This window comes from Mesoplodon bidens (genome assembly GCF_964165515.1).
Source record: "Mesoplodon bidens genome assembly, chromosome: 10".
Taxonomy (NCBI): domain Eukaryota; kingdom Metazoa; phylum Chordata; class Mammalia; order Artiodactyla; family Ziphiidae; genus Mesoplodon; species Mesoplodon bidens.
In genome coordinates, this window is record NC_138172.1 from 74,162,090 (window position 1) to 74,176,894 (window position 14,805).

A 14,805-nucleotide genomic window follows, 5' to 3' on the forward strand; every position below is an offset into this window, starting at 1 on the left:
AGCCTGTGTGTCCGGAGCCTGTGCTCCGCAACAGCAGTGAGGGAGAGGCCACAGCAGTGAGAGAGGCCCGTGTACCGCAAAAAATAAAAAAATAAAAAATAATTAACATTTATTTAAATGCTCTGGATGCTGGATGGTTTATGGAGACGTCTCAGTTTGAGATTTGATATTAAAAATGGGTGGTAGGGGCTTCCCTGGTGGCACATGGTTGAGCGTCTGCCTGCCGATGCAGGGGACACGGGTTCGTGCCCCGGTCCGGGAAGATCCCACATGCCGCAGAGCGGCTGGGCCCGTGAGCCACGGCCGCTGAGCCTGCACGTCCGGAGCCTGTGCTCCACGACGGGAGAGGCCACAACAGTAAGAGGCCCCACGTACCGCAAAAAAAAAAAAGGGTGGTAATTATACTTGGACTACAGAATGTTAAAAGGTTGGGTAGCTCTCTCTCTTTTTTAACCTATTCTATTTCACTGGATGTTTGGGAAGCTCTCTTTTTAAGACTGGGGATCACGTCATGAAAATTCCACAAATGTGGCGGTACAATTATCTGCAATAAAGAGAAACCAGTGGGAACTGGATGTTTTGAGAGTGACTTACTTAGCTCTTCACCTTCATCTTGGCTGCTAAAGTTTTTTTTCTGTTTCTTGTTTTAATGTTAACATACAGGTTTACAGATAAGGTTTCACTGCATTTTGGAATGGAAAGAGGGTGTTGCAAAGGAAAGCTTAGTAGAATTAAAAGTTGGAATGAATCAGTTATTTGCCAAATAACTAAGTTAAAAGTTATGTTTTCGTTTTTATGTTTTTTTTTTAAAGCATATGCAAAAAGTATATACTGGGACATGTTCCAGTTAGAGTTCTAAACAAATATTGTGTTTTTTGTTTTTAACCCCCCCATCGGCGCGCCCCCCCAGCTAAAACTGGTGTGTGTGTGTGTGTGTGTGTGTGTGTGTGTGTGTGTGCAGGGCGCCTGCGGAGAATAGCACGCATCTTGTAGATCTTCAAAAAAAAAAAAAAAAAAAGCCAAGAACCCTGTTTCTTGAATAAACCACTGCATTTATTGAAGTTAAAAAGAATCCCAAAGGAAACAGGAATTATCAGCTTTGGAACTTGATTTTTCTAAAAAAAAAAAATTAATTGAAAAAATCCTAATCTTCACATTTTTTGCTAGGCGAGAACCGAAGTTTGGAGGTAGACGAGCAGGCGAGCGGTTTGCCCGGGCGCAGAGCATGAAGGCCGGGCGGGCGCGGGGAGCGGGCGCCCGCCGCCCGGCGCGGGGGTGAGCAAGAGAGAGAGCGGAGCGCGTGTGGCCGGCGCCGCTCGGCCGGGAGCTCCCGCGCCCGCGCCCCGCGCCCCGCGCCCGCCGCCGCCGCCGCCGCCGCCGCCCCTGGTGCGATGGCGCAGAAACCCCGTTGACAAGGCACTGCTTTTTCATGACGGTGAGTTTCCCTTTGAGTGTATTATAATTTTGTGATAAAAATTTCAAGGAGAAAAAAAAAACACACACAACCTCCTTCCTCTGCCTCTTTCCTTCGGGGAGGGGAAAAGCGAGGGGGGGGGCTGGAGATATATCTCCAGACAGAAAAGAAAGAGGAGCAAATTAAACACCGAGTTGCCAAAACCAGGATATTAGGTTTCAGCCCAGAGAGCTATTGGCTAAGGCTGTGTTTTTTTTTGGGGGGGGTGGGTTTGTGGGTGGGTGATGGTGGTGGTGGGTGGATGTTTAATGGACACGGAGAAAAGGGGAATCGAGTGTTTATGCCTTTCCCAGCGATGCCCGGGCCCCGGGGAAGACCAAGTTCAGTGTCTCAGGGCGGGGGCGCGGGCGGGCAGGGGGCGGCGGGGCCGGGCTGGGGGCGCCTAGGCGGGGTGGGGGCCCCGGCGCCTTTTTTTTTTTTTTTCTTTTCCGCGGATGCAAATTTCTGGAGCGGGGAGAGGGAGAGCCTGGGAAGGGGGATGGCGTGGCTGTTGGTGGTGGGGAGGAGAGGGGAGGGAAGCCGTTTAATGACTCATTGATTGAGCCGGTTTAAAATTAGTTGTGTGCGCGAGTGCGAGTGTGTTTTCCGCCCCCCCGCCCCCCCCCCCGGAGCCGCCGGGAGCCGGGAAGGAGGGAGCGGGGCTAGGCGAAGGGAGGACGGCGCGGCGGGGCCGCGAGCAGGGGCAGGGAGGGCCAGGAGTGACGGCGAGCGAGGAAGAAAAATAAGCTTTTCCAATCTCCTCCCCTTGGTTTTCCCCCCCTCGTTTCTTCGCTCTCTCGGAAGCTCTTGGGTGTGAATCGCATTTTCTTTCTTCTCGGCAAAATGGACCCCGCGTCTCGAGAGGGGGAGGGGAGCGGGTGGGTGGGTGGGAGGGAGGCGGCGGCGGCGGCTGCACGGGGTTTATTTTTCATCTTGGCTTCTTCCTTCCCGCCGCTTGTGCGGGCGGCCGCGGCTGGGAGAGCTCGGGGTCGGCCGGCCTCCCCGGCCCGGTTTTCGGCGCGCGCCTGCCGGCAGGACCGGCTCTTCCCCGTCGCCTCGCTGCCTGGGCCCAAAGCACCGCAGACGACCCGCGGCCTGGCCCGGACGAGCCCTTGTGCCGCGCGGAGGACCCTCGGCCCAGCCAGGCGCCTCCTGCGGGGCCTGCGCGGCCGGTCCGAAGAGACGAGAGGCTCGGTGGCACTCTTTTGGCTGAGAGCGTGCGGGCCCGACGCGGTTCGCGCCCCCGGATCGTCCCGGACGCAGGATCTTGCGGGGGTTGTGCGGGGCGGGGTGGGGGGGTGGCAGCTAGAAGGCGCTAAGATGGCGCTGGGCCTGGCCCGTCGCCAGGGCTGGTGGCGCAGTTGCTCCGCGGGCGCCATCTTACCTGGCGGCGCGGGCGGCGCCCTTCGGGGACGCTTCGCCGGCCCCAGTGCCGGGCGGTCCCGGGCGTGGGGGCTACGCTCCGGGGGCCGAAATCTGTACTTGGGCCCGGGGCCGAGTAGCCTGGTCCTTCCCAGTGCCCCCAGACCCGAAAGGCGAGGCAGCGGCTCGGAGCGGGAAGGGGCTGGGGCCGGCGGCATCTTGTTCCTTTTACCACTTGCGTTGAGGAAGGAAGTGGGCTGAGGGTCGGGCCTTGCAGCCGAGGGGTTCCCTCCCTGAACCCGCAGCCCCCCCGCCCCCGCCCCAGTCAAAATTTGGAGGTGAGGGCTTCCCGTCGTCTTCCTACGGCTTGAACCTGGGCGGCTTTGCTTTCCCTGGCCCGGCCTCGGGCAGGGCATGGAGACTTTTCGTTCATCCTCTTCCACTTCATTTTGAGAGTAAAGTCGAACCAGGTTACAAAATTGCAGAAAAAAGAGTCGAGGGCACTGTCTGCCTGCCTTACAGTAGCGTGGTTCTGTATAGGTCCCCTGTGTTCGTTTTTTTAGTTGGTTGTGTTTTCACAACCCTGGAGAGACTTTACTCTAGTTGTCAAATTGTGGGAAGGTGATGGGTTCCAGTGATTTGAAACTTCTTTTTGGCTTTCATATCCCCTATTCCAAATGGTAGTAAATTACGATAGTTTCTTAGAACTCTGATCTGAAAAATTAAACTCGCCTTGAAACACCCCGGAAACTTTTTTCCTTTTCCTTTCTAAAAACAAAAAACAAACAAAAAAGCACTGTGTTTTGGTTCATCTCTTTCTCAGTTCCCCCACTCATTAAAGTGTTTGCTTAGAAGCATTCATATAAGTATTTTTCTGTCCTGTAGTAGCTGTTTATCAAGGTGTGTGTGGGTTTTAACTTTGTTTTCAATTGTTACTGAAAAGATTATTGGGAGGAGGAAAAGCTCTGATCTCTAGGAGTCCACCGCGATGGGAAGTAAATAGTTAATTTCTGGTGGATAAAAGTAACATGGTGGCACCATTAGGTGTGTGCTTGTGTTTACAAATACTGTAGTGGATGTTTTAGGCCCTTTAAGACCTACCATGTGTTGAACACTGTTGTATGCCAGGAACTCTATATATTTAGCAGGGAAGGAACTAATAATGTTTGCCAAGATATTCGAATTGTTCAAGGTCTCGAAGTTTTAACTGGTAAAATTGACAGTGGATCCCAAAAGCCATGTTCCTGGCTCTGTATCTGTGGTTTCCAAATCTGAGCATCAGAATCAACTGGGGAGATGTTTTAAAATACAGATTTGTAACATCCATTTGTTAGGGACAGTTGGGGTTTTTTCAAAAGGTCTAACGTGTTAGGCAGTCTCAGTTTTAAGATTCCTACTTTCAACTTCTCAATGCCCCCAACTCCCTCCAATTTTGAAATTCTGGCTCATCCAGGATCCCCTGAATCCAAATATGTAGGATTCTGTGTTATTCCAAAGCTCTCCAGGTGATTCCATTGTGACACAGATAACACATTCAGAACATCACTGTACTACACTATGCACTGTGCTGCTGGCTTTCTTGAATTGGAACATGAGACCAGGTCTATATTGAGTTTCACCACAGTTTTATTGCTCACATTATTTTTATTTTTCTCTGCCATTTATCAAATCGTTGAAATGATTTTCTTACAGAAAGAAAGCTTAAGTATTGCAAGCCATTAAAATCTTAGTACATATTTAAAAGTATATAATTTCATTCTACTAGAAGTTACATAACATACTGGCTTCTAGGTCTAGCCGGGCCATCTAGTTTAGTCAAGACAGCTATGCAACAAAAATATTGATAGAACTGAATCTAGGGTTGATACAGAATTTAGGAATAGGGTAGGAAATATCCTGAAATAAAAACCTAGAGATAAATCCTTGAAAGGAAGGTTTCTTTCTGATTTTGAATTGGGAAGGTATTTTTTGGGTTTGGGGAAGTAGGATGGGAAAGTTATGCTAAACATGAGACTTGATAAGAACAGAGTATGCATTAAAGACACAGAAGGTCAGGAAGAAACATCCAGAGCAGGTAATGAATAGCCAACCAGACCAAAAAGAGAACCGAGTCAGTGAGGAAATCATTAACTTCTCTGGAGCAGGGACCACGTATTTTAGTTATTTTGTGCTTTTCTTTCTTTATTCTAAGATTTTCATTCTTTATTCTAAAGTGTTTAGTGATTGCTAGGGGAAATGGTTGAAAACTTTGATTTTTGATGCAGATGTCAAAATTATATTATCTTTGCATATATCCACGTTCCTCTGTCCTACATTTTGAAAAGTTTTATAAGGGGCAACTGTTGGATGCCTATGTGCAGTCTGTGTCCAGTCTAGACTAGTGAGTGGGTGGAGTCTTAGTATTTGTGTCATGTGGTTTTTCTCCCCTTGTTTTTCATGGTAAATGCCAGAGTAATTATTTTCTTTGACTAAAATCCAATAAAGCTTGAAAGGAGGGGATATCTAAAATAAACCTGCTCAGAGGGAAAGAGTAGCTTCTTTATTTTAAAGTAGCCTTTAGTGAAATTCAAGACCGACAAGATCTCTGCCCTCATGGACTTTATAGTATAGTGGGAAAAACAGGAAATAAGTAAACACAAACAAGATAATTACAGATTAATAAAATTTATAAGAAGTTAATAAGCTAGTGGGTCTAAAAGAGTGTGTTGTAGGGAATGATTATTTTGGCTAGTAAGAGTCAAGGAGTGTTCCTTTAGAAAAGGTGACATATGAGCTGAGACTTGACACATGAGCTTGTGCTAACCATGTGAAAAGCTGGGGAGACATTCTTGGCCTGGGAACAAGTGCAAAGACCTTTAGGCCCAGAAGGGTGCGGGTGTTAGAACAGAGAAAAGCAGGAGGAGAATGCAGTGACCTAGAGAGAGAGAGTGCAGGGCCTCTTATATTAGGGCTTGTGGGAATTTTGAGATTTTAATGAAAATGAGAAGCTATTGTAGGATGTTAATTAGGACGATACGTTTTTGTTTTTAAATATCACTGGCTGCTCTGTGGAGCTAGAGAGGAAGCAGAGAGGGCAGTTAGGGGACTTGCAATGGTCAGCTCAAGGCTGATAGTATCTTAGACAAGTACAGTGGCAGTGGAGATGGAGCAGAGTAGATGGTAGGTTTCAGATATGTTTTGGAGGTTGAATCAGGAGTATTTTCTTCATGGGTTGGCTGTGGAGGGAGAGAAGGAGGAATCAAGGATGCCTTCAGATTCCTGGCCTAAGCTTTGGTGGCTGGTGGTGCCAATTGCTTGTAGAGAAGACTAGGAGAGGGAGAGGTGTGAAGGGTGGGTTCTGTGTGGAACCATTTAGGTTTTTGAAAGACTTGTGAGACATCCAAGTGGAAAGTCAAGTAGGCAGTGAATATTCAAGTTGAGCTGAGTGGAGTGGACATAAATTTTGGGAGTCACTATCATAGAGATATATGTCATGGAACTGGTTGAGATCATTTGTGATCATGGAAGACTTAAGATGAAGCCCTAAAAGTTCCAGTGTGTAAAGGTTGGGTAAAGTAGACCGACAAGGTTAAGCATTAAAGCAGGAGAGTGAATTATCCCTTTCAAGAAAAGAAGGACGGGTCTGCTCTGCCAAATACTGTTGAGAAGTTAAACAGTGAGGATAGAGAAATTCCACTTGGATTTGGCTCTCTTGACAAGTAGTTTCTGTGGCACATGAGGATGGAAGCCAGGTTGGAATGCATTGAGAGAATGGGAGTGAAGTGAATGTAAACTGCTTGTTGGGGAAGTTTTCCCGTAAAGCGAGGACAAACTGCGCAGCAGTGGTTGGAGAGAGAGGTGTGATCAAGGAAGCACATTTTAAAAAATGATGGGAAATAGAAGAGCATTTTCAAGTAGGCTAGCAAGAATATCTAATAGGGAGAGACTAATGCAGAAGAGAAATAAGACTACCAAAGGAGCAAAATTCTTTATTTTTTAATTTATTTGTTGGCCTCCCTGCGCAGCTTGTGGGATCTTAGTTCCCCAACCAGGGGTTGAACCCAGGCCCCAGCAGTGAAAATGCCGAGTCCTAACCACTGGACCACCAGGGAATTCCTGCCAAAGGAGCAAAATTCTTCAGAAGGAGAAAAGGAATTCAAAACACAAGAAGAGGGTTTGCCTTTGGTGGGAGCAAGATGACTTGCAGTCATCTTGCAGTGTAGCAGGAGAGAAGGCAAAAGATTGGCACAAGTGCAAGGAGGTTTAGGAACTGGAGACAGAATATAGGGCTTTCTGTTCTGGTGGCTTCTGTTTTCTCAGTGAAGTCTGAGGCAGGGCCAGCAACTTAAAGTAAAGGAGGAAAGGGTGTGGATGGTTTGAGATGAGGAGGACACCTCACCTTGGACAGCAGGAAGTGAACTCACTGAGACACCAGGTAGGGTGGCTGGGCATTATTGAATGCCTGGATGTGGCTGGAGGTGGGGGGTAGGTCTGAATTTAAGGTGAAACCAATCGACCCAGTTAGTTGTGTGGTTTTCTGCCACCAACGTTCAGCTATAACAAGGGAAGCAAAAGCAGCCAGGTGATCAGTTCAACCAAGATTGGAGTTTGGCCCCCCAGATGTGATAGGAAGAGAGGAGCTAGGGAATTGAGGGTGGTTGCAAGGGTGTGATTAGTGATGAACCTTGGGATGTTATCTCGGTAGGAAAGCAAGAGAGGATAATGGGGGTGGGGGGGGGAATTTAACCATGAAAATCAGTTTTGGTTAATAAAAAGTGACTTAATGGGTAGAAAATTTCAGCCGGGGTTGATGAAAACGTTCTGGAGCTGGATAGTGACACCAGTTGTACAACAATGTGAATGTACTTAAAGCTAATGAACGGTACACTTACATGGTGAATCTTATGTATGTTTTACCACAATTAAAAAAAATGCAGTTGGGAGTTCCCTGGCAGAGCAGTGCTTAGGACTCTGCACTCTCACTGAGGAGGGCCCGGGTTCAATCCCTGGTCCGGGAACTAACATCCCACAAGCCACATGGCACAGCCAGAAAAAAGAAAGAAAGAAAAAGAATTAACATTTAAAGGTTTGTGGCAGGTACAGATGTTACTTGCACACTGCCTTGGACTGTTTGCAAAGTACTATATTTTCTATGGAAGAAAGGTTTAGAAAGCATATCCCAAATTATTGAGGCTAAAGAGACGGTATCTCCTCTTTATCATGGTCCCAAACTTGAGTAGGCATAACAATCACCTGTAGACACAGAGGTTCTGGAGTGGGACCATGAAATCTTATGTTTCCCTGTTCCGCATTTACTCTAAGCCTTTAGCATAGCATTTAAAACAAGCTGGGCACTTAGTAAACATTTTCTGGCTAAATACTTAGACAACCCAGGTTAGAGTAGAATGATGGGAACCAAAGAAAAAAACATTTTTGACATAGGTAAAAATCAGCAAGGCCTTATAGTACATTGGATCTCTGTGGGTAAGAGAAAAATCAGATTAAAGGGAGAGAAATAAGGGAAAGTCATTTTTTAAAAAATTCAGATAATACCAAGTGGAACTTTGTAGCACGTTCCTATCCTCCCTTTTTCTCTATTCTTTTCTCAGACTGCTGTCATTCATCTTTTCATAAGGTTCCTCTGTTCCCCAAATGGCCTACAGAATAAGTAACAGTAAAGTACAATTAGAGGAGAGGAGAGCAGGGTAGATGATAGGATTCAAAATAGAGGTCTGTGGTCTTTCCTGAGAAGATAGCAAGGTCATTTGTCGGGCAGAGGCAAAAGGTTTTGAGTTTGAGGGGAGTAAATTTGTGGAATGTGTCAGATGTGGGGAAGGTGGATGAAAGGAATGGTACTTAGCTGCAATGAGGCAACATGAATTAAGCAACATACCAGTTCCATCTGCATGGCATGGTTCTCTCGTGATCAATAATGTTCTAGGGTAGAAGTGGAAAATACAGTGGGTGAGGGGGCTGGCAGAAAGCGGGGGTGGGGGTGGGGGTGTTAAATGAATGTGAAGTGGGAGAGCTGACAGAGAAGGAAGGAGGTGTGGACTTTAAAGGAAAGCCCTAAAAGGGAAACCTTGGGGCTTCCCTGGTGGCGCAGTGGTTGAGAATCCACCTGCTGATGCAGGGGACATGGGTTCGTGCCCCGGTCCGGGAAGATCCCACATGCCGCGGAGCGGCTGGGCCCCTGAGCCATGGCTGCTGAGCCTGCGCGTCCGGAGCCTGTGCTCCGCAACGGGAGAGGCCACAACAGTGAGGCCCGCGTACCGCAAACAAAAAGGGAAACCTTGTAAGTGGTCCTTTGCTGAATGGAGATGGGCCCAGGAGGTGGCTCTGCTGGGGTGGCTTGCCCACGTGTAGTGCAGTTCACAAGTGCTCAGGACTGGCAACATACCCAGTATGGGAATGTGGAAGAAAGAGGTCTTGGGGAGAGGCAGCTTGATCTTTTTTCCCCCTTACCTCATATGTGCTTCCGCTCAGGAAAAGATCCTGAGACCTCACTGTACCAGATCTGAAACCCAGGTTCCCCTTCCCTGTAATCCTAATCAACTTTATATAGTTGGTGTTTAATTATAAATTTCTTTTTAATAAAGTTGGAAAATTGAACATTTTCTGTTTTTGTGGGTTCTTTGGCTTATCTTGCAAACACATTGAACATTCATATTACCTGAAATAAAATCCTAAATGTGAGGGAATGAGGTATGAACGGTATTGCCTTTCTAGGAAAAGCTTATTTCAGTTCAACTAAAATCCAGGGTGCTTCCTGTAGCATCAGAAATTAAACATGTGTCACAGATGTCCCAACCTGTGACTGTAACATTTTCACAAGAAAGAAAATGGGGGAAAGGAGAAAAAATATTGTTAAACCTTAACATTGTTTCGGGCCCTGATGGGTGTTTAGTATTATTAAATTCTGACAACACCCTGGAGGTAGGTTTGTCTCCATTTTATAGATAATGAAACTGAGGTTTAGAAATGATAAATAACTTGCCCAAGGTTACATTACTAAGCGGCAGAGCTGGGATTTGAATATATACTGCATGTCCATGCATGATACATTTTGCCATTAGTATTAAGCCCATGTATAAGATTTTATCTACAAATGACTGCGTACTAGTTAAACATTTTGAGGTTTTAAAATTAAAATTGGATGACCTTTGTTTCAATAGGAGGAATAGGGAAATGTGGTGTTTTATTGATAAATAAAAGTGGTGATCAAAAAACCTAGAATCTTGGGCTTCCCTGCTGGCGCAGTGGTTGGGAGTCCGCCTGCCTATGCAGGGGACACGGGTTCGTGCCCCGGTCCAGGAAGATCCCACATGCCGCGGAGAGGCTAGGCCCGTGAGCCATGGCCACTGAGCCTGCACGTCCGGAGCCTGTGCTCCGCAACGGGAGAGACCACAACAATGAGAGGCCCGTGTACCACACACACACAAAAAAAACAGAATCTTAACCCAGAATCTTATGTCGATAGTCAAATTTTAGGTCAGAGCAGTTATTCTGCTCCTTCTGCAGATAATTCAGTTTTTTTATTTGCATAGTATGGTGAGTCAAACATGCATAGTATTGCTCCCAAGCTCTATACTTGGGAGCAGTCAGGGATTATGAATCATATCTTTCACTTAGCAAAAATCCTAATTGGAAAAAAGAACACTTAGAACCTTAATTAAACATGATATGGTACAGCTCAAGTTGTTCCTTGCTTGGAATGTTGTCAGTGTAATCAAAGTACAGATTTGGATTTAAAATGTACAAAGTGTGATTCACTTAAGAAACATTCTTTTAAAGAGGCCATACTGTAGGTTGAATATAAGGCCAGTAAAATAACGTGTCAGAAGGATTTTTTCCTTTTCTTTTTGACCCTATGAGAAAGCTGAGCCCTGATGGACAACAGTAATAAAAGATGATGAATCATTCTTACTGTGGATTTTTTAGTTCACTGGGGCTGACCTACAGCTCTTGATCGTTAAGTTGATCCCTGAACAGTCTGAGGTAGTGCATGAGTTCTTCATGCAAGGTTGCCAGAGCTAACCTGAATTTTCCTTCTTTCCCAGTGAGAACCAGTCCTCTCACTACTTACTAGTGGTAAGCCTAATCTGGGGAGATGAAGAATTTCAGACTCTTGTGTTAAATGTCATATGGGAGAGACTTTCAAAATTTGTTATGTAGACTAAATATTTCGAACGTAACTAAGGAATGTTAAGACTACTATTGTATGTATTAAAATCACCCATCTTTAACAGTTGCTTGCAGTGATTTCAGATTTTTATTGTAATTTTTTAAAAAACATAATCAGTTTATTTATCTGATTTCTTGGTTTTTATTGTAGAGTTGGTATTCAGCTCTCCTTAGAATAATATTTTACAGTGTTAGGGCCACCACCATCAGTTGATTTTTTTTTTTTTTTTTTTTTTGCGGTACGCGGGCCCCTCACCGTTGTGGCCTCTCCCGTTGCGGAGCGCAGGCTCAGCAGCCATGGCTCACGGGCCCAGCCGCTCCGCAGCATGTGGGATCTTCCCGGACTGGGGCACGAACCTGTGTCCTCTGCATCGGCAGGTGGACTCTCAACCACTGCGCCACCAGGGAAGCCCCATCAGTTGATTTTTAGCAATAATTTTTAAAGCCCTAAGCATTTCCCCTGAATTAAAAAAAAAAAATGCCGCAGTTGTTGAATGTTTAGCTTTAGTGTAATATACATGAAAGTTTTATGAATATAAAATAACTTAGGGTAGTTATTTTCAGTAGTCATATTCAGTAGTCATTTCTCAATAAGTAGTAGAACTGGAGAAACCTGGATGCCATTATTGAGAGACTAAATTTAAAATCTTTATATTTGTGTTTGGCAAACAAAGGTATTACATACAAAATTTAAATTACTGTCAAAGTTTTCTAGAGCAAAGTTTAGTTTTTTAAACTGGACTTAGCCTGGGAAGTAGAATAATAGATTTTTTTTTTAATGTGGAGAAATGTCTTCAGATTTAGAAGTAACTCATTCCATGTGTAGAGACTGTTATCCACACACACACAAAAAAAATCAGATTTTTTTCTCCTGATTACTGAGAGTAAGTTTTCAATTGTGTGGTTTTAACTTGGAAATATTTCTCCTAGGATTTAAAATAAAAATGAATGCTGCTACATTTAGATTTTTTAACTCTGATACTTCCTAGAAGTGCAAAGAAATATATTTAGGGAGAAGAAGTAAGAATAAACTGACCTATTTGTATTCTGATTCTCCAGATCTGTGAGAATCAGGATTGGAAAGATCATGAGAGTCCAGCCCCTTTTCTCTAGGTCTGATCACACTTAAAAGATGCAGATTTACACCTAGAGATGTTTGGAGCTACCTATATCCATAAACCTCAAGATCGCTTGCTTACTTATTTATTTTAGGTAGTTTTTTTCACTTTACTGGTCTAATTTACAAGGTAAACAATAACTGATTTCTTTTTTTTGAGCTCACTTCTCCCTCCAGCTACTGCCCTAATTCTTTGCTCCTCTAGGTTTGTTGGGTTTTTTTTTTTCCCCAAAGTTTTAAAACTATTTTACTTGTTTCTCTTCATTAGTCTGATTTTTATGCCACATGTATACTTAGGATTATTTTCTGTCACAGCATATATTACGTAGGTAAAACAATCTGAAAGTAAATGTCCAAAGAGAATAATCAAAGAAAAATGAAATTTAGGGAACTGTGTTTGAAAAAGAGGAGTGGAGAGGGCCTTAACTTACCTAGAAATGTAAAGTGGACATTGTGCCATGTGAAAACCTGTGCATACCAGAGAAGATTTCCTTATCTTTTAAATATATTTTATGAGTACCAAATTATTACCGTACCTTCTTTTTTCATTTGCACTGTCATGTTAAGGTTCTAAGGTTAAATGAGATAAATAATCAATTAAGGGCTTCCCTGGTGGCGCAGTGGTTGAGAGTCCGCCTGCCGATGCAGGGGACTCGGGTTCGTGCCCCGGTCTGGGAAGATCCCACATGCCACAGAGCGGCTGGGCCGTGAGCCATGGCCGCTGAGCCTGCACGTCCGGAGCCTGTGCTCCGCAGCGGGAGAGGCCACAACAGTGAGAGGCCCGCATACCGCAAAAAAAAAAAAAAAAAAAAAGAAGTCACCATAAGTCTTGCAGGGGTCTGTTTACATGTCTTCCCCACCAATACTCACAAAGAGAATAGTGCATGTGCTACAGTCAAGATGACTGAAAAGATCTGAATCTAATGTTAAAAAGTTGTCTAAACTGTTTTTCAAAAATATGCACATTGGATATGCAGTACAAAATGAATAATATAGAGAGATATGTTAAAGTCTTCATGTAAACGAATACTTTAGTTCTATACATACATGTAAACAAATTGTTTTGTTTTTTTATTATTTTTTGTTTTATAGAACACATTTTCATTACAATTAGATGCTCCCCAACTATTGCATCAAAAAATGTGACATAAAACCTATTTGACATTAACCTTTTATTTTTGTCACACATTACATAAATTCTCAACTCATTATTTAAAATATGTTCCATGTTCCAAATTACCTTACTATCCAAATGTTACCTTGAGCTTGACTCTCAAGTATGTCTTCAGGATATAATATACATGAAAGTCACAAAGCAAATAATTTATTTTCAGAGCATGACATGGATTTGGTATATGTATATGCGTTGTATGTATATACCTTTAAAATATTTTCCACCCTTTTAAGATTAATTTAAAGTTAAAAATATTCTGGGAATTTTCTGGCAGGCCAGAGGTTAGGACTCGGTGCTCTCACTGCCGAGGGCCTGGGTTCAATCCCTGTTTGGGGAACTAAAATCCTATAAGCCACGTGGCGCAGCCAAAAATAAAAAAATAAAAATATTCTGTTTTTTTTCTTCCTTTCCAGGATGTTTCTTTTCTAAATGGAATGTCATGTTTTGAAAAGTTATTACTGTAACTATTTGGAAAGAAAAAGCCACTGCACTGATAATTCATCATCAAATATTTATTAAATGCTAATTTTGTACAAGGCACTTGGAGGATACAGGAACATGTGATCTAGCTGGGTGGGTAATAAGTACATGCAGAAAAGTACACAGCAGCATGTGATAAGTGCCAAATGAGAGCAAAGGAGAGAGAGCCTTTGACCGAAGTGTGTGAGCGTGTTCCATCCATTCACTCATTCAGCAAATATTATTGAGTACCTAATATGTGCCAGGTGCCATTCTAGGCTCCAAGATGCCTCAATGAGCAGGACTCTCATGAGAAGACAGACAGCATACCTAGGTAAATTTGTAAGTTATAGGGAGAAAAATAAAGCAAGACAAGGAAGATGTGGAATGCTGGGGGGATGGGAAGGTGGTCACTGGTAGGTTATGATCCTCGGGGCAGAGAGTCAGAAAGAAGGAGTGAGCCTTATCTTAAGGAATGACATTCCAGGCAGAGAGCAGCCAGTGAAAAGGGCCTGAGGCATGAGGTTTGGGGGTGGGGGTGGGGGCCGTTGTTTACTCAATGGTTATTCACAGTTGAACATAGAAAAGGAGTTTGGTTTTTACAATGAGAAAAATGGGGATTCATTGGAGGGTTTTGATTTATGTTTTAAAGGCATTGCTCAGGAGGTTGGGGTGAGAATAGATGCAGGGGGTAAAAGGGGGAGAGCAGAGAGGCCAGATGAGAGGTGATGACGGCTCCGACTAGGGAGGTAGCAGTGGAGGTGGTGTGTGGTTGGATTCTGGATCTGTTTTGAAGGTATAGCCGATGGGATTTCTTGATGGATGGGATGTGAGGTGTGAGAGAATGAGCAATGAAGGGTTACATATAAAAAATGAAATTTGAACTGGAACCTAAGGAATTTGTTGACCAGGAGAAGATGGCAAAGCAGAGGAATTTAGGTGGGAAAAAAAGAAATTAAGTGAGAAGTATATAAGAGGGGCAAGACAGTGGGGAATCTTCGTTGGATGAAGTGAGAAGTTTCTCAAAGAGGAGAGAGAAAAGGCAGGCTGGGATGGGACATTGGGATAACAGTTTGT

General features: G+C 44.2%; 1 protein-coding gene across 2 annotated transcripts in view; it reads left to right on the forward strand.

Moving 5' to 3' along the window:
* Nucleotides 1–1,363: 1,363 nt before the first annotated feature.
* Nucleotides 1,364–14,805, forward strand: part of BICRAL (BICRA like chromatin remodeling complex associated protein) — an 86,938-nt gene continuing 73,496 nt past the window's right edge. The window contains exon 1 of one of the 2 annotated variants that reach the window (XM_081245344.1): nt 1,364–1,435. The gene's annotated coding sequence lies outside the window, so the exon portion shown is untranslated. The remainder of the gene's footprint in view (nt 1,436–14,805) is intronic. The other variant, XM_081245346.1, reaches the window with a different exon arrangement.